At 37.2% G+C, this 26126-nt stretch overlaps 1 long non-coding RNA gene across 1 annotated transcript in view; it reads right to left on the reverse strand.

Moving 5' to 3' along the window:
* The window catches only part of LOC135315738 (uncharacterized), a 68870-nt gene that overhangs the window by 37623 nt on the left and 5121 nt on the right, over nucleotides 1-26126 (reverse strand). The window lies entirely within an intron of this gene.

A 26126-nucleotide genomic window follows, 5' to 3' on the forward strand; every position in this document is an offset into this window, starting at 1 on the left:
ATATTATTGCAATGCATTAATAGTACATGATTCCCTTTCTGTTACGAAACACACAATCAACAGTCTGCATTTGCCTAAATGTAAAACCAAAAACCATCCAGGAGCTGACAGCAAAAGAAAGGAAGAAAAGAGATAAGGCTTGTTTTCAATGTTGAATGTAATTGAGCTTCTATTGCTGAAAAGGTTATTTGGCAAATTTGAGGGTGTGGGGGTGTGGAGGAGTGCAGAAGGATGAAAGTTGGTTGCTAAAATACATATATTTGAATTTTTCAACACCTAGAAAATGGCACAGGATTCAAATCCTGCTTCTACTACCAGCTACTGGACATAACTCCAGTGCAATTTGATTTTTGTAGCTCTCATTAACAAAACATCCAGATTGAAACACCATACTAGTTCAAGAGCTACCATAGACTTTGGGAAAGACAGGACCTATTAGTTATTGTTCTCAAAATTATAAGCCTGTCCTCAGGGCCTACTACTGACTAAAAGCCTGCATGATATGGCTTAGTTAACAGCTATTGCACTGAAAGCCTGGAAGGAAAAGTTCTATGAGCATCTCCCTTCTCCTTCTCCTCATGCCTTTAAATGACATTACCAACACAGACCAGACACCTCTGCCCAACTGTTCTATGCTTTTCCACAGTGTTGCCAGCTTATTACACCACAGCAGGTTAATGGCATACTTCTGAGAGTCTCAGTTCTTAGAATCATGCAATTACTGAAAGTCTCCATCTTTTTAAAAGTTTCCTTCCTATAGAGTTGAAGAAAAAAGCATAATGAGGGAGATAATTTAATTCCTAAAAAGCAAATGAAAAATTCTAGCTTTGCTAGTTTTTTAAATCTCATGGCTTCGGGGAGAGAATGAATTTTCAAGATTTGAGGTTGGCAGTTCTGCTAATCTCACTTTACTTTAGTGTTTCTTACTAAACTCCACACACACATTTAGAAAACGAAAAAGCTGTTTGGAAAGAGAAAATAATATTTTTTCCAACAAAATCCCAAACTTTTGAAATAAAAAAGGACATTACATTGCAAACTAATTACTGCATTCTGATATTGTGATCTGACTAGTTGGCAGCTTAAAATATGACATTATTGTAAATAAATGCATAAAAATGTCAGCTGAGAAACACAGTTGGCTACAAATCTGAAAGTGGTAATGAAAATGAAATGAAAAATGATGCATCACAATGAGGAAGAATTTGGAGATGAGGCAAAATTCTAAAGCTGCATTAAAATTCATTCTGCCAACAAGCTTAGATGAAAGTGACCTCCAAGGGTTATAAGATCTCTCCCCTCAGCTACTTGGCATTCATCAACAGGTGAGAATTTTCTATACTGAAATGGATGTAGTCATTATGGTTGCTTTTTAAAAGAAAAAAGGAAAGGAATTTGCTGCTTTATGTTGAAAGGAAAATATTAAATAAGTTGCAATGCATAAGAAGAATGCAAACTCTTCAGGTGAGGGGCACAGTTTCAATAAAAAAGAAATACCCATGATACAGCCGTTATGTACCAGATCACTGGAACTTGTTAATTTGAGACATTCAGATGACGTAGCTCAGCTGACTGTGTCTGAATCGGTGGCAACTGGTCCCACACTGCAGAGTTTGTAAAACCCTGAGCTTTGTAAAAAATCTTTCAGGCAAAGATGTCTATGTCCGGACAGAGACCTGTCATTTCATTCAGATGTTGCCTTCAAGTTTATAGGTCCAGATAGTCACAGAAGCTGGCAACAGGGACAGGCTGAAGGACACCAACCACTGGATTTACGGAGATGCAGTGTTGCCAATACAGTAAAACAAGCTGCAGTAGACATGGCTTTGCTGCACTGCAGTCAGAGTAGGCAGCTTTTATTAAATAAACTGAAAAGCAAAAAGAAAGAAAAAGCTTTCTGAAGTAGTAGTTGTTAATTTTACTGTCCTTTGATAAAAAATAACTGAGATGACAAAAACGTAGATTTCATGGAGATTGATCTTATCATCAACTTACCCCTACCTGACACTTGTCTGGAAGAATACAATGCCTGAAATGTAAGTAAATCCACACCCTTAAGTGTGCCTCCTTTCAGGAGAAAATTCTGTTTCCTCCCAAAATTTCTTCCTTCTATTTGGTAACAAAAAAGCAGTAGAATTTTATAATAATACATTAAAATTTTAGAACCATTTCAATAACTAGATTTGCCTTTAAAAAACCCCAAACATTAAGCCTTCAGTAGGGTCACTGACATTTAATGAATTATGAAGTGGTTCTTTCAGAGCATCCCAGTCTGGTTATCTTGCTAGCCTCATTAAGATTTTTCCATCTAGAATACCAACCCTTTGATAATATCTACTTAGTCTTGTTTTCCATCTGACAGCTGTCACAGAGGAATGAATGGAATATTTTAAGATCTTTGCTGGAGACAATTTCCTTCACATAATTTTGGTGACATTACATGATAGGTTGGGTAAATCCTATGTTCACTAGGTTCTTTAAGAGATACCCTTATCCAATGCAGTCACTGTAAGCATGCCATGAATAAGCTAATGTCACCATTTTACAGTACTTTTGAAGACCAGATCTTTTGCCTAACACTGTATACTGCATGTTCAACATCAGACGTAAAACTATAATAGTTCTTCATTATGTACTAAGATGCCAGCAGACTGTAGTTGGTTACCCAGAGCACGTTATTGAGTTATTCATTGTCCTTATACGTAAATAAAATATAAAAGTTAGAATACAGGTGGCAGCTAAGTTAACAGTACATGGCAAGAACACTGAAACATCCTGCTTACAGAGACGTCTGCAGCCATCAAATCATACTTTGCTGTAATCCACTGCTCAATCCCCATCACTCCTAGGCATACATATCTATGTAACAGTGTTTCAAGGAAACAGCTGCTAATTTACTAAAAGCAAGGCCTTCAGGAGTCACAGTTATGTCTTCTGCAAATGTTCTCACTCCAAATGTTTACAATAATTTTGTAAATTCCATCAGTATCAAAGGATTAATCTTTGTACACATACAAGCACTGATACAGCCACACATCCCAAACTCCCCATTCCAGTTAAAGTGCAGCTGCCTGACCTGAAAACTCTAAGTCCAAATCAGTTTACAGTAAAATTCAGGAATTACATATTCCTGCATTAATTTTGCAGCTGGTATGCTAAAGAAAGAGTTGAATTATATCATCATGTCTCAGAGAGACGGGAAAGCACTGTGTGGACCTGAAAAGCAGTCGGGAGGAAAATCAAGACAACTGTGGATGCTGGTTTCCTTCCAGCACACAGGTTTTGACAACAGAAAAAGGCTTGGTTTAAACTGCAGTTTGCTGGGAATTCTGCTTAAATAAGAAACAAAGCGTAGGCAGAGGTTCATCTGTCATGGAACTGGTAAACACTGCATGGAATTAAAAAATCCAGTTCCTTCAAATAAGGTCAAAGAATGAACTAACTATTAATGAGTGGAACATTACAAAGACAATTCTTTTAAAAAGCTGTACTTTGAAAAGAAGATTTTAAAAATGTTTTGTGCTGATCTACCCTTTATTTCGTAAGTATAAGTTCCGTTTGGATGAAATAAAGCCAACTGACCACTTCTGAATATTTAGACTGATTTTCTTAAAAGAAAGGTTTTTCTGATGACTGTCAAATAGAGTTCCTATAGTTCTAACATTAATAGTATAGTCTTCATAATTTCCTGGAATTTTATGTGCATCCTTTTAACATTTCTCTGATATACAATTGCATATTCTTTCATTTATTATTTGTAGATATTTTAAACAATCATGAAGAGGTGTGGAAAGACCACAACCTGTGGCTGACCATTTTACCAAGGAAGGTACCAATTGTAGAGTATCCAAGATAAAATTACATTTATAATGTGGATGATGCAGTGTTGGAAAGGTTGTTCAGACTGTAGCCATTCTTAGCCAGGAGGCTAGTTATTAAAGTCACTGCAAAGGCAACTAACAGCATCAGGTAGTTCTGCCTTTATCTATATTATTCTCCTAACAAGCTTTAGTAGAGAGGAGAAGTAAGCAAAGGACAAACAGCAAACTACTGCAGGAAGTCTAGCTAGGCATACTTCTTTAGGTATTTAGAACCATAAGCTCCCTCTACTGGTACAGCTGAATTACTAGGTATAGATAACGGTCCTAGATTCTGTAGCTTTAGCCTTAGCACATACCCTATTGCTTCTGCATTGTCACACACAACATTAACTTTTCACTTCTACAGTATCCTTTTAAACCTAGTAATAAAAAAAGGAGTAGATGCAAGGCCATACAAATTCTAAATCTATTTCCTTAGAAGACCTATACATCTTCAGCATTTGGGCTAGGAATCTATTTTGGTTTTAATAATGTTTATTCATGAAACTCTACAATGTTTTCTCAGATGCTAGTTTCAAGTTTGGCAAAAAAGAGTAATGCTTGCCAATGATAAGGCAGGTTTTTGTTACTAACAGTACTGTTGAAAACCAGAACCTCATCCAAATATGCCATAGCACAAGAAGCTGATAAAGGGTAGCATACGTGATTAATTCAGGTCATTAAAATTGGTGAAGCATTAGTCAAGCCAAAGGGCAAAAGTACCAATTAAAATAATCTGTAAAAAGCTCAGGCAGTATCTTATATACAGAAGTGTATGTTGCGCAATGATCAGTCAACCTCAAACCAAGTTTTTCTCCAAACTTTGCCCCCTGCAGCCGGTCAATCAATTCATTCACACAGAGGGGAGAAAGCCCACAGTTTTTAAAAAATAACTTCTTGCAGTACTTTTTGCTAAATATTCTCCATTTTTACCTGTAAGTGAACTAGTCTCGTCCACTCTTGTTAGTCTTACATTTTCAAAAGCATTTCTAAACTTATCTCTTACTCCATAAAATAAAAGGTGCAAAAGCACCTTTGAGGATGTGTGATCCTCAAATTTATGCCTGGAGTTTTTTGTGAACTAACGTGAATGATCATATAAAAAGATTCATATCCAGTTTCTATAGGATATCCCTACTCATTTGATCGACTATCTGGATTTCTACATATAGACCAAAGAACAGTAACTGAAGATCTCATTCTTTATAAACAACCAAAAGCTACACTTTGCTAAGAATTAGCTGCACTGAGCAGAATGCCAGTTCTCCTTCTAAAGATTAAGTCTCCAGATGCAATAACAACTGTATCCCAAAAAGCATCTTAAAGCATCTTTACAAATTAGAAGGGAAATGACAAATCATAGATCAAGACACTTGTACAAGCATCATATCAGGCATCAGTACAAGCATGAGTAAGTGTGACTATATTGGAAGTGCTGGGTGGGCTGCAAATCAAGGGTCAAAAGCACAAGAGCTATTGTTTGGTATGCCAGACCGGGAATAGTTTTTGTAGACTGGGAACAGGGAGTTTTTGTAGGCATGGATCAGGTCTGGCATTGTTTGTTTTTTTAGCTTGTTTTCACGTGCCAGAGCTGGGTCCATTTTGAGTAGATTTCATTTCTATAAAACCCTCCAGCAATGTCATTTTGACTTCACTGCGATCCCTGCACAGCTCCTGTCTGGGACCCCATTACATGGAAAGAAGTTCAATAATCCATTCTCAAACTAGCAAAAGCACAATTAAGTGTTTAACCTCAGGATGTGAAAGGCAAGGCTTCTACCTAGTCATGCGTGCAGAGTGATGAAATGCAATTCTGGAAACAACACCGGAAGATATTTGTTGAGATCTAAATAGAATCATCTCAACAGGCTTCACTCAAGTGAAATTTGCTAGTGAGAATCTTTTCAAAGCAATGCAATTTTGTCTGTTCAAAATGCCCTTTGGATATCCCTTGCACAGCACAGGCAGAACACATGAGAGTCAGGAGAGCTGCAGCACAGGAAGTGGAAAGAACATTGCCATCTTATATATCAATGAAAACTCACTCTGCAAGATCTGAACATACTACCTGAAAAGCGCTACTCATACATGAAACATGAACAAGATGGTGCTTTGGCCCTCAAATGCCTGTTAATGTTTTGACAACTACCACAATCCATTTTGACAAAAAGCAGTGCAGCTGAATGGAATTAAGCTTCTGTACAATCAGAGGCAAGTGAAAAACCATAAGGAATTATACAGAGTTTTTGGCACCATCTGAAGTTAGTTTTACTGCTCTTTCAAACCTCTCCTGAGCAGCACACCTGGCATCCAAAGGCCCCACTTAACAACACAACAGACAAAAAAATCTAGAAAAGCAGGAGGTAGCAACAAGTTTAGGTGGAGGATATAATAGTCACTCCAGAGGCAGCAGGACAGGACTTGCTATTAGCACTCAGAAAACCTTCCACAGACCACACACAAGGAAGAGCTAAAATATAGCAAAGCATTCTTTAGGAAAGCATAAAGGAAGCATTCAGATCCTTCAGCAAACACATACACACATTGCTTCCCATGGCTTTATGACACAGCCTGATTACAGGACTTTGGCAATGAGTAGTGTCCTGCAACACCATTCTGTACCGAGGTGGTTTTCATATGGAGTGAATTCTTTCCAGTGCCCACAAAAGAATGGCTAGGAATGGCTTGCCTGGCACTACAGCAGTATTGAATGTCACATTGAAGACCACTAAGTACCTTATCATGTGTGAAGCTATTATGTTTTAAATAGTTACTTTATTCCCTAGAAAAATAATGTATGAAATATATCTAATCTTAGAAGTGATTTCCTAAATACTGAAGCTTTACAGAAAATCTTTCCCAGGCTAATTTGGATCCCCTTGTGACACGCTAGCTAGAGGTTATGGTCATGTCCTAAGCTTTCATCTGAAAAAGAGATGAAGTCCAATTTTTTTTTTCTTAAGGATAATCACAAATAGGATTTGCACATGTTTAATCACTGGTTACAAGCATTTCTTTACAGAGGATATTTGCCCACTTTGGGTATCACAGTAACAAAAGACCCGCACAACACTTTCCTCCAGATTGTAGCACGGATATTGTAAGGAGTGTTCACTCTGTGCCTCTGTGATAATGAATTCAATTTTAGCATGGAAAAGCAAAACATTTAAAGGTGAAATAAGTTTTCCGAGATTGCACAGCAAATTGCTAGCATAACCAGAATTGAGACTGAGAAGAAATCTTTCACTCCTAACCCTCTGGACCATGCGCTTTTGTGGTAAGTGGTGTGACTCTACAGCTGCACAGCTCACTGGTAATGTAAGAGTCTTAATCTACATGCAGCATTATTGGCAGGAAGAAGCAGAGACTATGGCTCTGCAGCTCATTACATTGGACTTGGCAAATAGGCAAATAAAAATATGGTAACTTTATCTGCATTGGGGATGAAATGCTTAAACAATCGGTATTCATGTATTTTGAGAACCCGACAGTATATTTTTAAGCAATTCCAACTAATGCTAACATTACTACATAAGCTCTTCTATCTGTAATTTACTAAAATTTACAATTATACACAGAAAAATTAACTAAGCAAAACAACCAAAAAAACCCCTTTCAGGCACATAGGAATCAAGCTGCCTTGCTATTCTCAAGAAATTCTACTTAAATCATATTTGAACAGTGGCACAAAAGGACCCCCATGTAGTGGCATTAATGGGCAGGTAATCTATACATGTAGAAACACACAGATAGAAAAATTACATTAGGTTGATTATTTACTTATTGAGATTATCTGCTCACTGCGTGCATCTCAGCTCCTCAACAGGCACCAGCAAAGACAGGTGGAGAAACAGGCACCATAACATTTACAGAATATATCAGTACTAATTTCTATTTTCTTTTTAAACTTCACAATAGTTTTAAATTATTTCTACACTTTAGTACTGATGTACTCTTTCTCCACATTCAGACTCTGTACCCTGCAGTTTTCTCCAGACTACATGCGGTAAAAGTGTGATCAATATAATCTGTCTTTTATTAACATGCAAAACAACAGTACATGCCAGACCTTTGATGGGGCAGTCATAAATGTCAGTTCAGCCTAATGCCTGGAGGTTTCATAGTCCAGTGTCAGCATGAACTGACACAAAACCCAGAACTGTTTGCAGTAAGAAAGACAGAAAGATGAAAATGAGACAGAGAGAGAGATAAAAGAAACTAATGAATGAAAGCAAGCAAGCAAGGAAGAAAGAAAGGAGATAGAAATAATAAGATCCTGAAGCCTACACACTAAAGTTTCCTGAGTCTTCTGTACATCATGCTCTGTACTTAAGAGTTCAGAATGTTACAATTTAGAGTGTTATGACATAAACAGATCAGTGTTTGCTATATATGCTGATATTACTTCATGAAACGTTACATGAAAAGCCTTTTCTCCATTCTTTTCTTCACTGAAGAAAACATGCCATGTTACCAATAGGACTTGATCGCAATAAGATAGAGCTTGTTATCTGATAAGAACACATTTCTGTTTTTTCCTCAGACATAACACAATTCTTAGGCTTCCTATTGATGATCATAAACAGCACAAAATCAATGTCTAATTATCAGTCTGAGTTTAATACACATTTGCACTAATTTTTCTTCTTCCTTTAGATACAACAAAATTATTTTGAAACAAGTTGGTTTGAAAAGGTATCTTAGCAGATGTGAATTTGCTAAAAAAATTGTGAAAGGAAGAAAATGCCTAAGTTGTTTTCAGTGTCCAGGTCTTCCATACCAATAGCACCATTACTTATATGTTAAATATGGCTTCATTTGCAAAATTACATTCGCTCAAAAGCTGAAAAACTGCACAAGGTTGACATATTTTGAAGTTGCACAATTTCTAGGAATCTTACCTGCTTTGAGTTACATTTTAACTCTTACTCCCTGTGTTTTTTCCCCAACATTCCCTTCACAGGACTAGAAATGCCTGGTAACTCAGTGGTTTTGTTTTATTTTCTACTAAACAAGTAAAACTAATCGCATTGTGAAACTAGTGATTTTTATATGCATTTTCACTGTTCTTGCATACTTCATATTCAAAGTCTTCCTTCTACTGAGTATGAAATCCAAAGATAAAACACATTTTAGCAGGAGTGCCTCATAAAACCAGCCATTTTAGTCAAGAGGCAGGAATGTGTGGAAATTTTACAGTTTTAATAAGCCATAACTTTAGGTAGCATATGCTACCTTGGTTCCAACGGCTGCAGAACGATGTTATCAATTTACACCTGCAAAGGCTGTGGCCTAGTATTTTAGTTACTTGCAACTGAGGGATGCAAGGAAGCAAGACTGACTAAATACAAAGTGCTTCACAAAGAGCGAGAGATCTAAAAAAAAAAAATCAGGAAAGCTACAAATGCTTTGTTTCACTCTTGCATGTTCTATCTTTAAGACACTTCTTTTCTCCCATTAAATATCCCGGCCCTCTATGCTATTCAAAGTGATTAGTGATTTACTCTGGAAAAAAAACATGAAATCTGATTTAAAGTTGTTGTCATCAATCAGCACCACAACAAATGGTGCCAAATGTCTACCTACTGAGTAATTGTGCAACCCACACTTTTTGCATAATTGGAATGATAGTTGCAGATCTAAAGAAGGATTAACATAAACCTCCAGTATGAAACAGCTGCTGGTACCCATCAGTATCTCTTGGCATCCTCCCCATCTCACTGTATTGTTGCTTTTGGACAAATCACTTATCATAGTCTGGCAACAGAAGACCTTTAATAAACTAGAGCTAGCAAGGACTAAACATGCACAAATCCTTTACACCATTTAAAATGGACCTCAGGAAAGCAAAACAAACAACAAGTGAAGTACACAATTAAATATGTTTTTCCCGTCTTTCGAACTTATTCACTTGACTTCCCAGTGCCACATGTCTAGAGGTAATTCTAAATACCTCTGACATTCACCTCTCTAAGTAAATCCTGACTCATGAACCTGAGACGAAACACATTATGTGACTACCAAGAACTGCGTTGTTTACCTTGAAAGTCCCTGGCCATAGTCCTTTCATAACATGTTCCATTTCTACCTAAACAAAAAAAAAACCTCCATAAGAAGATGCAGGCTTTGTTTCTCCTGTTAACATGTGATATGTCGAATCTTTCGAAGATTAAAACATGGAACAATAAAGCCAGTGTTCACTTCCAGCCTCTGACAGAGAGATCCTATCTGTTGCTGGCCAACTTGCTTGAATTGCATGACACTCTCTTAAATTACTGTTTCATACACCCTAATTTTTGTTGTCCTCATTTACTGAGATAACACATTAACTTGGGTAAGATCTTTCCTACCCACACTGAGTCTAGCACAACAGAGTCATAGCATTCTGAGGTACCACATACTATTATACTATTCTTTGTATTAAGAGTTACCTCATCTTACATTTCCTGGGTGGAAGACCATAAAACCTAAAACACATTCTAGTTTAAAACTAGTATGTGCAGCTCAACAAGTAATTTATCAGGCTTTTATGCACTGTGACTTTGATACCCTACATGTACTTTTAAAAATTTCTGTTTTCTTATTGTGATTAGGCAGGGCTTACAGGCTCAGCTGGATATAGCAAGTATATCCAATCACTTGTACACCACCTATAGAACACAGTGTTACAAATTTAAAGGTTATAAATGTAAACCTTCCTCAGCTAGAGTAGCAATCACCATTTCTTTCTAAAACACAGATAGAAGCACCACCCCAAGTAAACAGGGCACCCTTCTAGATATCACAGCTAGAGCCACAGCTGAAGCAAGTCCTTAGCACCAACAGAGATTTGCTCACACTTTAATTAAGAACCTGGCTCATGACATTTAGCAAAATAATTTGTTCAATGATACAATGCATTTTAAAATTCAGACTGCATATCTGAAACTGACTTTTGACACACAATAATTGCAAGACTTTTTATAGTTTCTCGGTTCCTCTCAAACACTAAAAATGTCAGACAAATGGAGAGTGAATGCTATGGTTATGAATAGAAATCTGAAAGCAAAAGGCAGATAATCAGTAGCCTTAACGATGACAACCATACCCTTTGGGAATCAAAACCAGAGCTCTTATACGTACCCTTGTCACTTTTCCAACCAAGAATCTGAGGCTATGGTTTAAACAGCAACATTCCCTAGAGGATACTTACGTGAAACAGAGATCACTAGCATCTTACAGGGAAAAGAAAATAGTGCATTCACTCTTCTTGGCAATGACACACAGACTGATGCAGCAAATAGATGTGCTTGCTCATTTACTTCACTGTGTAAAGCGTACTCAGGATTGATGGAATACTGCAAGAATCTTGGCATTACATTGCCTCTTTGATGGCATGATATTGCCAGTTGGGTTTTAGCTGGGGGAAAAATAGCAGAAAGGCTTTATTTTGGAACTATATTTACCAGAGGAGAAGGTCAATTGTCAGGGTACACAGTAAGCGTATGACTAGAAAGGCATGGAGAAAGCAGCAAAGAACAGAGGAGGACTCATGCTCTAAACCATGGTGACCAAGCCCTGAAAGAAGGAGAAAGAATGATGAAGCAGTGTAAATGGAATGACCTTTTGAAGAGGATCTGCACCCACCACAGCTTCTGCCCATGGCCATCCTGGTGACACAGAGTTGAGGTGCAAGGGAAAGGAGGAGGACACCTGAATTCCTTCAGTGCAGCAATATAAAGGCTCCCTATGGTTTGTGAGCAAAGGAGATATTGAGGAAATGTAATGCTAATCACCCTGAACACTGGGAACTTCTGAAAAATTGTCTAGCCCAAAAGTAGATCAGATTGCTATAACTCTACTAACTACTGGCTGTTCCCACTTTCACTTGGAGATATTTTGACACTCCAGATATTTTGACTGGCCAGAATCCGGACCTAATGATCTTTGAATTGTCAGCCTCCAGTCATATCTTCTTCTCAGTGTCCAAAAAGATGTAATGAAAAAAGTAATCATCAAATAAATGTTCACAAATTAATTCTCAAGATATAACTATAGAGTTATATAGTTACTATATAGTTATATAGTTAACTATAGTTAACTATATAGTGTCCAGCCTGTCTTACAATATTTGTTCACAGCCTAGAGAATGCTTCCAACACTTCAGCTTTTCTCAATAGAGAAGGAACAAGTCTACTCAAATATGCAATGTCTGAGTCAAAGAGTTCAAATATGTATATATAAAAAATTTAAGGTATACATAGTATACGTATAATGTATGTATAGGGGTGTGTGTGTGTATATATATATCTGAACCAAGTAATCATTCCCAAATATTTCTGAATTTCTTTGTGATGGCTTGAAGGCTTATTTAAGCTACACTCAGTGTTCAAATCAAATGGTTTTTCTCTGAAAGACATGATGAAGCAACACAGTCACACTCAGAAATTCTGCTATTTGGAAAAGATGACAGAATACTGCCTTCATTTGTAGTAGAGGTTATGAGGTTCAGCCTTGCAGTTTCCTTCCAATGAAGTAACCCAATAGACCCTGAAACAGAGCCATCAGTTAAAGGATTTCTTAGCAGCTCTTTCAAACAAAACCAGACATGCTGGCTGTAGAAAACACAGTCTGGGCTGTAATTTCAATTTCTTTATAAAGTAGTTGTTGTGCCCTCTGGATTTGACAAAAATCCACTATGAGCAGTGTAAGATTCACACCTACTGACATGTATGGCAACGTTGCACTAATTGCCCACTTTTCTAACTTGGAAATCAACTCAAAAATGTATACCTATTTTATTACAGTTGCACATATTACCTCTATTTTAGTAAAATCTTATATTTATTAATATTATGATGAAAGTTGTGACTTCATTATATGAGACAATATAAAGGGCAAAAAATAGCATGTGTCAGAATTTTCACAACATTGTACATCAGTTCCCTCACATTCCTTAAATCATGACTGAGAACATTATGTGAATCCCATGAGGAAAACTGGTTTTAGTGTCACAACAAAAAGTCTTCCTGAATGTATGTCACTGTAATACAATACATGACTCGGCAGAAATGCTTGAATGAGCTCAGGTGCTAAAGCTAGCAAAATTGCACTCCATACAGATTAATTACCTCTGCTGAAAAGCTGGAAAAATATATGATTTGTCCAATATCTGCCAAATATGAGAGCAGTTTCTAATATGTTAACTATTTCCAGACATAACGAGTGAAAAATCCAGGCACTGAGCAAGAAGAATATAATAAATTACATAGATGACATCACTTTATTGCAATGACAAAGCCAATGATGTATGCAAAATGTAAATTTAATTGTATTTTAGCAGTAACACAAATTTTTTCAGATTTTGAGCTGTGCTGTATAAGCCTGTAGAGCAAATCTAGTGTAAAACAGCATAAGGAGGAGGCCATAAAGAGCCTGCTATTTCAGAAGACTTTTTGAAAGCCATTAAGACTATAAACTAAACGTAAAAATCTTTAAGAAAAACCAAAAAGCAACATAGCCCTTTTGACAACCTGCTGGCTGTACCAGCTGAAGCTCTACCCATGAAATGGAAATAATAAACTTGTGCAAGACACTCAGATGCCACACATTTTCAAATCACTTAACATAATGTGATGTGTCACTGATAGAGTGAAAATACCTTAAACTAGTAAGGAAAGAGTTACTGCTATTTCTTAAACCATGAGAACATATAACAGCAGGTAACGTATGAGGGATAGAACTTCTAATTTTCCAAGTTTCTAATTTTCCAACTCTTTAGTAGAAAACAAAAATAAGGAATTCTTACAGCTACATCTCATCCACTGAACCAGAAAGGGGCAGAAATACCAGCATTTTGATTCTGAGTAGGACAAAATATTTAACTATATTTATATTTACTATATTTAACTATATAACTAATATTTAGCATTGGCTAATATATATCAGTTAACAAGAGGAAAAGCCAAGCAGTTCTTCAAAGCTAACTCTTCTGATCATACATCACAGCAGATTAAGCTGTAGTATGAAGTATAGCTTAATAGTATTACCCCGAATTTTTCAATTTACCTATTGATTTAGGGAATGAATCTGTCCAATATACCACATATATACACAGCATTGCCTATAAACTTTATGATAAATGCAAATGTTGAAGACACTAAAACCTCAGCTGCAGAACCAGACATACATTTTCACGTTTGTTTGGAGGTTTTTTTGCTACAGGTTTCACTGTGATTCAACAGCATACAAAACAATAGGACAACTCTCAGCACTCAAAAGGATCATTACAAAGAGGTGAATGACATCAATCAACAAAAACTGACTTAGATGGCATGCAGGTTTGTGGGCAACACCTGTCAGTAGGCAACAGAGACTTTGTGGCAATACATGAGCAAGAAAACTCTGAGTATGAGTAAACAGGTGGAAATTTCACTTCCCTTGAAATAACAAATTAAAATAGTAAAAGAGAAGCCGTACTGGGAGAGCACTAGCAGCATCCTACTGGGAATGTATTCCACAAAGGTAGCACCTTGCAGTCACTCATAGATTTTTTTGAAAGGCGGCAGAAACATCAGCAAAATGACATTGGGGTGGGGGGGATGTGGAGGGACATTGCCCATTCATTATCAAGCAAGAAGTAATATTACTTAGATTTTTAGCAAAACTACAGCTTGGCATGCCAGATCTTTTGTTGTAATCAGCCAAGATCCAGTTTCTTCTTGCCTTAAATTGCAATCTTTACTTCTACGCTCTGGGCCATGTCAAGTTATAAATAAGATACTGCTGTTGAGGGTTTTTTTGCTGGTAGATACAGGTTATGATCCATGTTTAAATTTTTTGCATAGAAGATGATGAACAGATAAAAAAAATCAAATTCATCACATTATCTGAGCAGAATGGTATGCAACTGGTATTATGCTGATTATTATACAGGCATGTAACAACACAAGATTCTTGACCCAAGGAGATAAAAATCAAGTAGAGAAATTAACAATATGGTTTGAATATGTGGCAACTTACTCAGGTGCTGGGGTCAGATTGGAATATCCAGTCATGAAGATCTCAGGTCAGTTTTGTTTTCAAAGTGATAAAGAATCTTCATCCTAACCTGACATTATTTTATGGCAATGAGCCAAAATGTTACAGTTTAATTTCTGAGTACTGCACACATCTGGGATGATTGCTGGAACATATTGTCATGATTTGGGGGGATGGGAGATAAAGAGGATAGATCTGAGGAATTTGATTTAAAAGCCAGTGAAAGAATGAGGAGTAAACAACAGATCAAGGATAATAATTCATGTTTCTCTGCAATACTGCTTAAACTTTTTATGTTATAAACCATAATTTTAGTCATAATATTTCTGCTCATGTTAGTAAAGTGTTAAATTTTAATTTAATGTTATAAACTGAAGAAAATCAGCTGACATAAAAAATCTCTCAAAAAAATATTGCTAGAGAAAATGGATCATTTGAAATAAATTCCAGAAAAGTTTCAAGCTGCATAACATCATATCTGGCAATTTCTTTCTAGACATTTAACCATCTTCCCAATATGATTCAGACCCTATCATTCCTTTTATGTTAGAAAATATGCTTACAGGCTCCTTTTCCCTGGGTTAAACTGTCCCTTTTTTTGCATTTTGAAGTTAATTTCAAACCTTAGATTGATAAATGCCTCTGCACTAAGTCAGTAGAACAGCAACAAAAAAGCCTACAATCAAACCATGGTTATTTGGTCCTGAACTGCTAGCAAAACAGCGAAACTCAGCACGTTTTAAAAGAAATTTGAAAAAGTCACAAATATAATCAAATAAACCTGAAACCTGTTCAGCATTCACCATCTTCCCTATCCTTTGATGTTTTCACACAAAGGTATAAGGTCTCATTTCTCAAAATCTTTTCCAGCACAATGATGTCATCCACTCCTCTTGTAGCTCTTGCACTGCACTAGCTGCTTTTTAAACTTACAGTTTTTGACAAAAAGATATACACAGATGCCATACACAGAAGATTTCACTTGTGCATTGTATCATTCCTATCATGAAGTTGGTGGATAATTTACAAACAAATGTTATAAATCTAAATATTTGGAGAAACTGAAAATCTGTCTTGGACTTGTCTGGGTTAAACACTTTCATCAAAGTCATTACAAATGTAAATACATATTTGCCCAATAAAAACTGATATTTGATCAGCAAATAAATATTCCTGCACTCTTCTGTATCAAGCATACCAAACACATACTTTCATTACAGATTTTTTAAAATTTAATTTATGATTCCACTTAAACATGTACTTTTTAAAAAATGAGTTCACATCCCTAATAAAATATCCAATCCATATATGTTGTGTGCTCAACAACATTTTGGCCATTGTAAGCACTGGAGTGCAGTAAGCTTTAGCTACATCCCTGACATATATTTTTTTTCTTTTGAAATAGAATATAAGTAGGCAGAGATAGCTTGGTTCAGCTTTTTATTATATAGTCATTTTCCCATTAGCTTGTTTCCGAAAGATTACCAAATAGTAACAATCATCGAATGCAACCAACTTGGGTCAAACTGATTTGATCCTACAGCCTCATATGAACAATTCCGTATCTCATTCCCAACCTCTTGACCCAGATATCAGGATTTTTTTTTTTAATCCAACACAGATGATCTGTAGCTAGTATTAATCCAAAAATTCAATCTCTCCCTTTCATTTTCATTTCTTCTCAGTCAAACAGCTCTGCAAAGGGAATATAACAGGCTTCTGGCTGTGTAATTGCGAAGAATAATACACAGAATATAAAAACTTGACAAAGATGAAATGCACAGTGAAGTTACCCTTCTGGGTCCATTAGACAACATTTTAAACTATTTTAATCACAAAGAGGACTATTTGGCTGGAATATTAATGATAAATGTTTTAATGGATTGGGACATTTAAAATCACCTTAAAACTACAAAGACATCTTTAATTCAAAAGACTGGCAGAAGATATTAAAGAGTAGGTCATGTCTTCATGTGAAAGAGAGAAGGCAGTGTAAAGAAAATCTTACCATTGCCCCCCTTTTTTCTACAGGTTTCTACAGGTTTTGACTGCTTAATTAGAAAAAGTTTATTTATGCCCACAATTAGTATGTAAAGATTTTTAAAATTTGGACCAGTACAAACCCAACAAACTACAAATATACCTGTAATGAACACTAAGAAACCTTCCATTAAGTAGCTGGAAATGGGCCATGTTACCTTTAGCTATGGTTACAAGGACTTCTCTGCACAAAGTGTTGTCCAGGTTAATGGCACAATATGTTTGCCCCTGTACTTGGAAATAATTATCAAAGTTCTAAAATACTATATACAAGAAGTTCACATTTCTTGCTTTTTAAAATTAATATATCTATACAGGCACACTCCTTTTACCTGCCCTATGGCTCCACTACAAAATTATTCTAGACTGATATCTCTAACAGATTTTTATCTTCCACAACACCCAGATTTGGTCCTTGGCACTTTGGGCTTCACTTGACATGTCATAAAGGATAAAGTGCCTCAGGGGTTGGTAAGAAGGAAGAAATTTTTCACCTCTGTTACCAGAATGCATCAAAGCCCAAATCATAAGCAATAACTTTACCAGTGTCTGAATTTAAGATGGAATAGAAAAAAAACAAACAACAACAACATAGATCAGGAAAAAGTATGTTGTATAAATGGAGCTACATCAACATTCAGGATGAAGATCTGGCCCAATGATCTCATGGTATAACGTGCCACAATCTTTCTACCTTTCACAGTAGATACATCAGCAGAACAAATTAGTTTATCCAGGTTACAAAGTAATAACATCATAAGATATTTATAGAACATAAGACACTAATATGTGAGTCCATTCTCTACAGCCTGGTCAGACTGGCCATCAGAGAGCAAGAAGTGTAATTAAATGGCTCAGTTGGGGGATACTGAAAGAAAGATTAGTGGTAAACCACTAACCTGCAAGCTAGGATAGAGTACAGTAATGCCACAGGCTCAACTCTGAAAGAAAAAGCTGGTAATTCGAAGTTAAATTATTTGAACTGAAATTTATCTCTACCGTACCTGCACTGACCAAATTTAGCTCTAGTGCTACTACAGTGGCAATGCTGTACTGTCAGGAAAATTCTTAGTGTGGTTGTAATACATTGATGCAGAGTCTGAACAGCCCCAAGGAGGAGAAGTGGCTCTTGATATGACACCAGGATGCTGAGTGAAACCTGGAGGCTATTTAAAACAGGGCGGGGTTGAGGAAGGTATTAGTCTAGTAAATAAATGTAGTTTAGAAAACCAGTTTAGAGAGCTTTTATTTGGGGGTCATCTGAAGTTGGAAATTCTCTCTATTGCTGTCTCCTTGCTGGAGGGACACAGGTTTACACTTAAAAGGCGATATCTTTCACAACATCTGGTACTTGAAAATGCCACCTTCAAAATGCCTTTTGAATCTCAATGACAAATACACACAAACACTTGAAATTCTCAAACTTGTTACCTGCAGTAACTTAATGGCCACGTAACAGTTTGCCTGCACATAGTCAGGTTGACCGCTGCTGGTAAAATAAAAGTACTCGATCTTTGTCAGGTTCAAAATATCAACGAAACTTTAAAACAAAACCATATATATTGCAAAATAACAAACAATAAAGTTATTTATGACAAAACAGAAAGCAATTATAAAGGATAAATTATATACTATTATGTGGCTGGTTGTTGCAATCTTTTACATGTTATCTGTTGTAACAATGATTCCCGTTACATATACCATAGTAAACTCACAAACTATATATAATGTGATTTCAGCTCCTGACATAAGGTATTAATAATACAAGGTTTAGTACTTATATTTTTCAAACAAAGCTCTTTGCTTTTGGTCAGTTTTATGTGCTTCTGGATTATACAGAAAGATGTTAAGATTATTATTTTCTATCTTTGTGGGCTCAGATACTATGTTATGGGTTCAAAATAAAGGAATTTGAATTTGTCATTAAATCCCTATGTAAAAAGAAAACCCCAAAGCAAACCTCCTTACTCTTCATTGTGTTTGAATCAACATCTTGTAATAGACTACAGTTATTAAAAATAAAATATTAAGATGGATAGGGCTTAGAAAGGAACTGTAAACAAATTTCTACCTGGGATCAGCATGAGTTTTCCCAAAGGAAACATACCCAGTTTCTTCATAGTAATAGACAAACACTCACATAAAGGGAGAAACAACTCTTCACAAAAAGAAAAGATAAATACTCTAAAGAAATTTAATATATTAAATGCTGCAAAATCACAACTCCGCTGAAAGAGTCCTTTCAAATGCACAGCATATAAACACATGCTTAGGACATATGCACAGGGAGAAGATGAGCCATGAAGATTCAGATCTATTTAAAAAAAAAATCATGCAAGTCTCTGTGTTTCCGTGGGAGATTCAGTTTTGAAGGACAATATTCCAGATCTCTTTCTTAATACCAGTTGGCACAATTGGTAGGCAAGGTGGCTCTAAGCCAGCTCTACCTCAGCCAGGGATTCCCTCTTGCCAGAGGAATCTTAGCTGCCAACTCAGAAAGCTTTATAGAGCAAAGGAGCCAGCAAACAGTCCAGGATATGGCTTAATATTTTTTTTTCCTACTAAAGACAATTTTATGGCAGTTAGTATGTACAGAAGGCCCTTGCCCAAAAATGGGCTGGTAAAAGAGTGAGTCCCATATTCAGCAATTTTTCTGGAGCTTGATTTTCCACCACCAATCCAATGTAAGCAAGCAAGTTATCCTTTAGATCTTCATTCACAGTTTGCAGTGGCCTTGCATAAATGTAGGTACTGGTAGGAAAGGAATAAGCAGATTTAAAGATTCTATTTCTTTTAAAAGACTTATTTTTTGTACCACTCATTCATATTTTGCTCTTCTTTTGTCCTCCCATGCCATTCTTTTTGTACTGAGTTTTGCCTTCTATGCTTTTTCACTGTCTCTCAAATAAACAGGTGCCTAATAAGGTTAGAATGAATTAGTAAAATGGAACATGCAATGTCCAGATAAATCCATTGCAAATCAGATCATCCCTACTCCAGGAGAAAATGTGCCTAAACTCAAAGTGTCAGAAAGTGATATCTCCAGGGAAGACCTAAAGGTGTCTGATGATTTTTACAGGTAACAAACGAAACACACATGGTTTTCTTCGATTATGATGCTAGCCTGTGTGTTTATTGTTTACAGAGCAGCATAAATTTGTGAACAACAAAAGGATCCTGTTGCATACTAGTGATAAACAAAAACTTGGGAAGGCAAGAGAAAGAAAAGAAAATCCTACACAAAATTTTATTCTTCTAAAATAGAAGAACATACACAAGTTCTCCAGCAGAAGATCCCAGTTGTCTTTAGTACAACTGGGATTTCTCCTTTAACCTTATTGGAGGTATAAAGAACATGACTTTATTATAAGGAATAAACAAGATGGAAATTAAACAAATGGAGCTTGTCTTGGATTGACCAAGTCTTAAATGTCACGGCAAAATTGAGCAAAAGCCCCTAGGAGATTTGTGGCAGTTAGTTATACTGAGCCTTTTGTTACTATCAAAAGACTATATTCAGATAAGTACATAAATCATAAAGCTGCAAATAACAGAGTAACTGGAAGACAGGATGTATGAACTCTAAAGTGAAGTGGACTTAAAACTAACAGTCAGTACTGCCGTGTTGCTCTTTTCCAGAAAATCTGAAATGTCATCTGTCAAAACTTTTAGATTATGCTTCAAATGTATTACTCTATTACCCAACATTAAAAGGGCAAAGGGCATACCATGTGTTGCACAAAAAACAGAGGGACTAACTTTTAGATTCATTCTTCAAATAATAAAAGAGAGTAATCTAAAAATGCATATGCAACAAGACATAATCCATATTTTCTGGTTTTACAACTAGGTCAGCTGACCACAGTTCTTAGAAACTATGAAACTATGGGTCCCTTCCAACCTAAACCATTCTATGATTCTATAAAACCCCACTGCAGTTGATAAAAATGGAGACCTGAGTTTTGAGTTTTACAATCAAAGAGACGAAATATAGAAAACGTGATTTATTTATACATGCCTATTCTTTTTTGTCCAGAGCAGTTTTTGCCCGTTGCAATCACAAAGTGAGAAACACAACAGATGCAACTAAAAAGAATGTAATATAATTTATAAGCAATTCTCCTTCATATTCAGTTCTCTTATGCATTGTGCTAAGAAATAGGTTAAATAAACATATAACCAGTGTGCTCAGGCAGTGGGATGAAAGTTCAAATGATAACCTGCTCTCAGCAGGACTAAAATACAAAATGGATTGGGAATTTTATTGTTAATGATGTTTTCCTACATGCAATTTTCCTGCAAAACCATCTGTCGGAAATGAAAATGTTTCATTTAGGAGGTATTATAAGTTATTGTTTAAGCTAAAAAATTTTCAAGAAAGCATCACAAACATGTCACAACTCGGAAAAATCAAACCCAGAAATTAATCCACCCACGCAATGGCAGAAATTAATTTGAATTTTCTCTCTAAATCCTTACTGCTTCAGATAATGTTACTCTTTGTGATCCTTTTGCACTGCATTTGCTTATTGTCTTCTATGATTCAGTAGCCAGAATGCCATGATTTATGTATTTTAGGACCAAACTTGAATGTGTGGATGTCAAAGCTCTTGTCTTGGGAGGGCTCATTTCCCATACAGATTTAAGTTGCAAGCAGCACACAACAATTTTATATTTTCTGCAGTTATTCTTAGTTATACCATCACGGTATAGAAATACATATTATTACAAATAATTATCAATGTTTAAGTTTACATTCTGCCTGTAAAGACCACGATCCTTACAGCTGCTGTGCTTGGCATATTAAAGTAACTTTTGCTATATAAGTTTGGGGATATAAGAATACTATTTGCCATACTGTATGGCATCATATATTGAAAAAGGATCCTATCTGGTAAAATCTGTTTAATAAAAAAGACCTCTGCTTCATCGAACAGAGCTCTGCTGAAGGGAGAGCCGTGGGTGTTGTTTACCTTGACTTCAGCAAGGCTTTTGACACTGTCTCCCATAACATCCTCATAGGCAAGCTCAGGAAGTGTGGCTTAGATGAGAGGACAGTGAGGTGGATAGAGAACTGGTTGAATACCAGAGCTGAGAGGGTTGTGATCAATGGGGCAGAGTTTGGCCCATAACTAGTGGTGCTCTCCAGGGGTCTGTGCTGGGTCCAGCCCTGTTCAACATATTCACCAATGACCTGGAAGAAGGGACAGAGTGTACCCTCAGCAAGTTTACCGATGGTACCAAACTGGGAGAAGGGGGTGATGCACCAGAAGGCTGTGCTGCCATCCATCGAGACCTGGACAGGCTGGAGAACTGGGCCGAGGGGAACCTCATGAAATTCAACAAGAGCAAGTGTAAGGTCCTGCACCTGGGGAGGAACAACCCATGCACCAGTACAGGTTGGGGGCTGACCTGCTGGAAAGCGGCTCTGCTGAGAAGGCCCTGGGAGTGCTGGTGGGCAGCAAGCTGACCATGAGCCAGCACCGTGCTCTTGTGGCCAAGAAGGCCAAGGGTATCCTGGGGTGCATTAAAAGGATTGTGGCCAGCAGGTTGAGGGAGGTTATCCTGCCCCTCTACTCCACCCTAGTGAGGCCACATCTGGAGTGCTGTGTCCAGTTCTGGGCTCCTTAGGTCAAGAAGGACAGGGAACTGCTGGAGAGAGTCCAGTGGAGAGGTGCCAAGATGATCAGGGGACTGGAGCATCTCCCTTATGAGGAAAGGCTGAGAGACCTGGGTTTGTTCAGCCTGGAGAAGAGAAGACTGAGGGGGGATCTCATCAATGCCTATAAATATCTGAAGGTTGGGTGTCAAGAGGATGGGGCTGGACGATTTTCAGTGATGCCCAATGACAGGACAAGGGGCAATGGGCACAAGCTGGAACACGGGAAGTTCTACCTGAATATGAGGAAAAACTCCTTCCCTGTGCAGGTGCCAGAGCAGGGGCACAGGCTGCCCAGGGAGGCTGTGGGGTCCCTTCCCTGGAGACATTCAAACCCCGCCTAGACATGGTCTTGTGCACCCTGCCCTGGTTGTCCCTGCTCAAGCACAGGGGTTGGACATGGTGATCTCCAGAGGTCCCTTCCTGCCCCTGCCATTCTGATTCTGTGATGCAATGGATTTGCCAGCCAAATTTTGATCCTTTTCCAAAAATCAGAACATGTTTTTTCACTCTGGGAAACTTCAATCTACTTTAATAGGATTTCATCTGAGTGAGGAATGGGTTAAAAATGAAACAATGGCCTGAGCATTTATCCCACAATGTAGTTTCTTTCGTAAGAACCATATATTGAAAACAACTGGGTGGGTTTCTCATTTGCTGCTCCTGCTTCCTAGAAGCTGCAGAGCTCAGTCCCTTCCCCCTTCATACACACATTCATATTTCTCTACTCTGCCAATACAAAATTAAAAGGCAAAATCTGAGGATTCATACAATTAGGGGTTACAGCTTGTGATGTCACTGTCATGGGAGCAGAAATGTCTTTAATCAGAAGTTCTTTATGTAACAAGAAAACTATTGAAATGGTTTATTTTTTCTGATGCTTTATATCAACATGACAAGCAGCAAGAAGAGCACAGCATGGGACTGTACACTCGTTTTCTACCCAAAGAAAGGGTATAGACAAAAAAGGATGTGTTATTGTGATGTCTCATTTGTGCCAAATACCTGTTTTACACTTGACAATCCAGCTTATATCTAAAGCTGTTTGACTTCAGCCCAATAGTCTGGAGAAAAGGAGGCTGAAGGGAGACCTTATCACTCTCTGCAACTACCTGAAAGGATGTTATAGCAAGGTGGGTGTTGGTCTCTTCTCCCAAGTTACTAGATGAGAAGAAATGGCCTCAAGCTGCATCAGGGCAGGTTTAGATTGGATATTAGGGAAAATGTCTTTAATGAAAGAGTGGTCAGGCATTGGAAGAGGCTGCCCAGAGAGGTGGTGGAGTCACCATCCCTGGAGGTGTTCAAAAAACATGTTGATGAGGCACTTCAGGTCATGGTTTAGGAGGCCAGGGTGGTGGTGGGTTGACGGTTGGACCTGATGATCTTAGAGGTCTTTTCCAACCGTAATGATTCTATGATAACACTGGCCTGCCCATCAATAAAGGACGTGTTTATACAGACCCACATTGTCCCAGGAAAACTGCTACCTATATACAAATTTACAACATAAAGACAGTGTATGTAAGTGTACATTCAGTGCATGTATTTGAGAATAGTAAAATCCAAAAGAAATCCTGCTTTTGCCTATATTCTCTGTTCCCTAGGAGAAGCAAATACCTTCAAGTCAACAATCCTTGAGACCCTGGAGGTTTCAAATATGGCTTCACACATATCAAGATGTATCTCACACATGCATGTCTGGCTTGAGACCAGATACTAAGTCAAAAAAGGAAAATGGCAGTTCTGTTAGAGATTTTTAAGTAGTAAAGGCTAGTAGCTATAATCCAGGTGTGACTGCGGTTCAAACTACATATCCCAAAGGTCAGTGATTTTAAGGCTCAATACATTGAAACACAAGCAGCACTTGTAAGATACTGCCCAACAATATCTGTGGTATTGAACAGTTATCATAGCAGAGACAGTGGTAACCAAGGAAGCTTGAAAGATTTGCTGTATAACCAGAAAACCTAGATGCCAGAAGATCAAGTTAAGGTGTCACAACAGTTCCTGCTTTTCTTAATATCTATGAACCTGTGCTTGTGTGGCCTAGCCTAGAGCTATACTGTTCATTATATCTTAGATCTTGAACAAGAGGCATGAAGAAAATGTTTAAATACAGCTTGTGAATTAACTTGTGTGAGTGAAGACATTTCTTGTTGCTGGTGAAGAGTGGAACTCAGATATGACGTAAAGTATTAAAGAGTACATACTTTTCTGTTCTTCATCTGCAAATTACAGATCCACTGGTTAACATACAAGTGCACCTGCAGTAGAATTCTATATGTAAAATAAAACTCCCAGATACTATAAGAAAAAATTCCCAGTGATAACTATGTTCAATTCCTCAAGCATTTTTTAAGAATGCAGAAATTGCATTTTTGTTGATTGGTGTTAGTTTAGAAAAATACAAATAATAGGAAAGATCCATGCCACATGCACATTCAGTCCACACCAAACATAAGTATCAGATCTATGCATAAATCTGCATATGCAACAGTGAGTAATTTCACAGGTTCCCTGTGCTCTCAGTCTCATTTTTAATTTGCCTTGTTTGAAATGAAATCATCAGTCATGAGACCTGTAACATATTTTATGGAATTATTTGATCTTTCCCATTAAAAATACAATTAAAGCATGTCACTCCTCCATACACATTGCATATGTATGCACAGGCATGATCTATTGGTACATTCACAACTTCTTGACTTTGGTGAAATTGCAAACCTTCATTAGAAAGGAAGAGACAGAGAGCCCTGGCAGTTTTCAGATCTTTAGGGGGTCATTTATTGTTGTAATAAATTTCATTTTTCTATCTGAAGGGTAGAGTCTAAACACTGTAATAGAGTAATATTGAGGTATTTATTTTACTTCATTTTTTTCTTTAGCTGAAATGCTAGCAAGGGAGTGTTTTTCAGCTTGGCAGGCAGCCAGACATTTCTCAGTAAATAATGTGAACGCTGTCCTGCAGTGTAAAGATGTACATCTTTGCAAAAATGTTCAGTCCCCTGCTAGAGTCCAAGGAATCTTTGCTTACAAAGTGTGTCTGCAGAAGCTTCTTCAGCAAGCAACTTGGCAGAGATTTCTAAACTATATAAAGTTCTTTCTCCCTCTGTCTCTTTTTCCCCACTGAAATGACTTAATGCGTTCCTCCTCTTTAAGATGCTTTTCCTTAACATACCGGAGAGAGAGGAAAAAAATCTTCTATAGTCTAGCTAAGGCGTCCCAGGCTCTGTCTTCCACCCAAACCCTGAAAAATCTGCTCTGTAACGTCTAGTGCCAGATTCACTACTGTTATCAAAGCAGGCATGCAATATATGCAATTGCTCAGAAAGTATCATTGGCAGGGCTCCATTACAACTATGTATACTTGAAGTATATAATGAGTGTACTACGCATTTCAAATTAAGAAATTTGGTTTAGTTGCCAGCAGCTGATGTTGTAAATAGGCTCTTAAAAGGGTAACTTTTGGATACATATCATTCAGATCACTCAGATTCCAGCTGACAAAGGCAGGATCAGTGTTCTTAGAAGCTGTAGAAGGTACAAAG

The sequence above is a fragment of the Phalacrocorax carbo genome, chromosome 14 (assembly GCF_963921805.1).
Source record: "Phalacrocorax carbo chromosome 14, bPhaCar2.1, whole genome shotgun sequence".
NCBI lineage: Eukaryota > Metazoa > Chordata > Aves > Suliformes > Phalacrocoracidae > Phalacrocorax > Phalacrocorax carbo.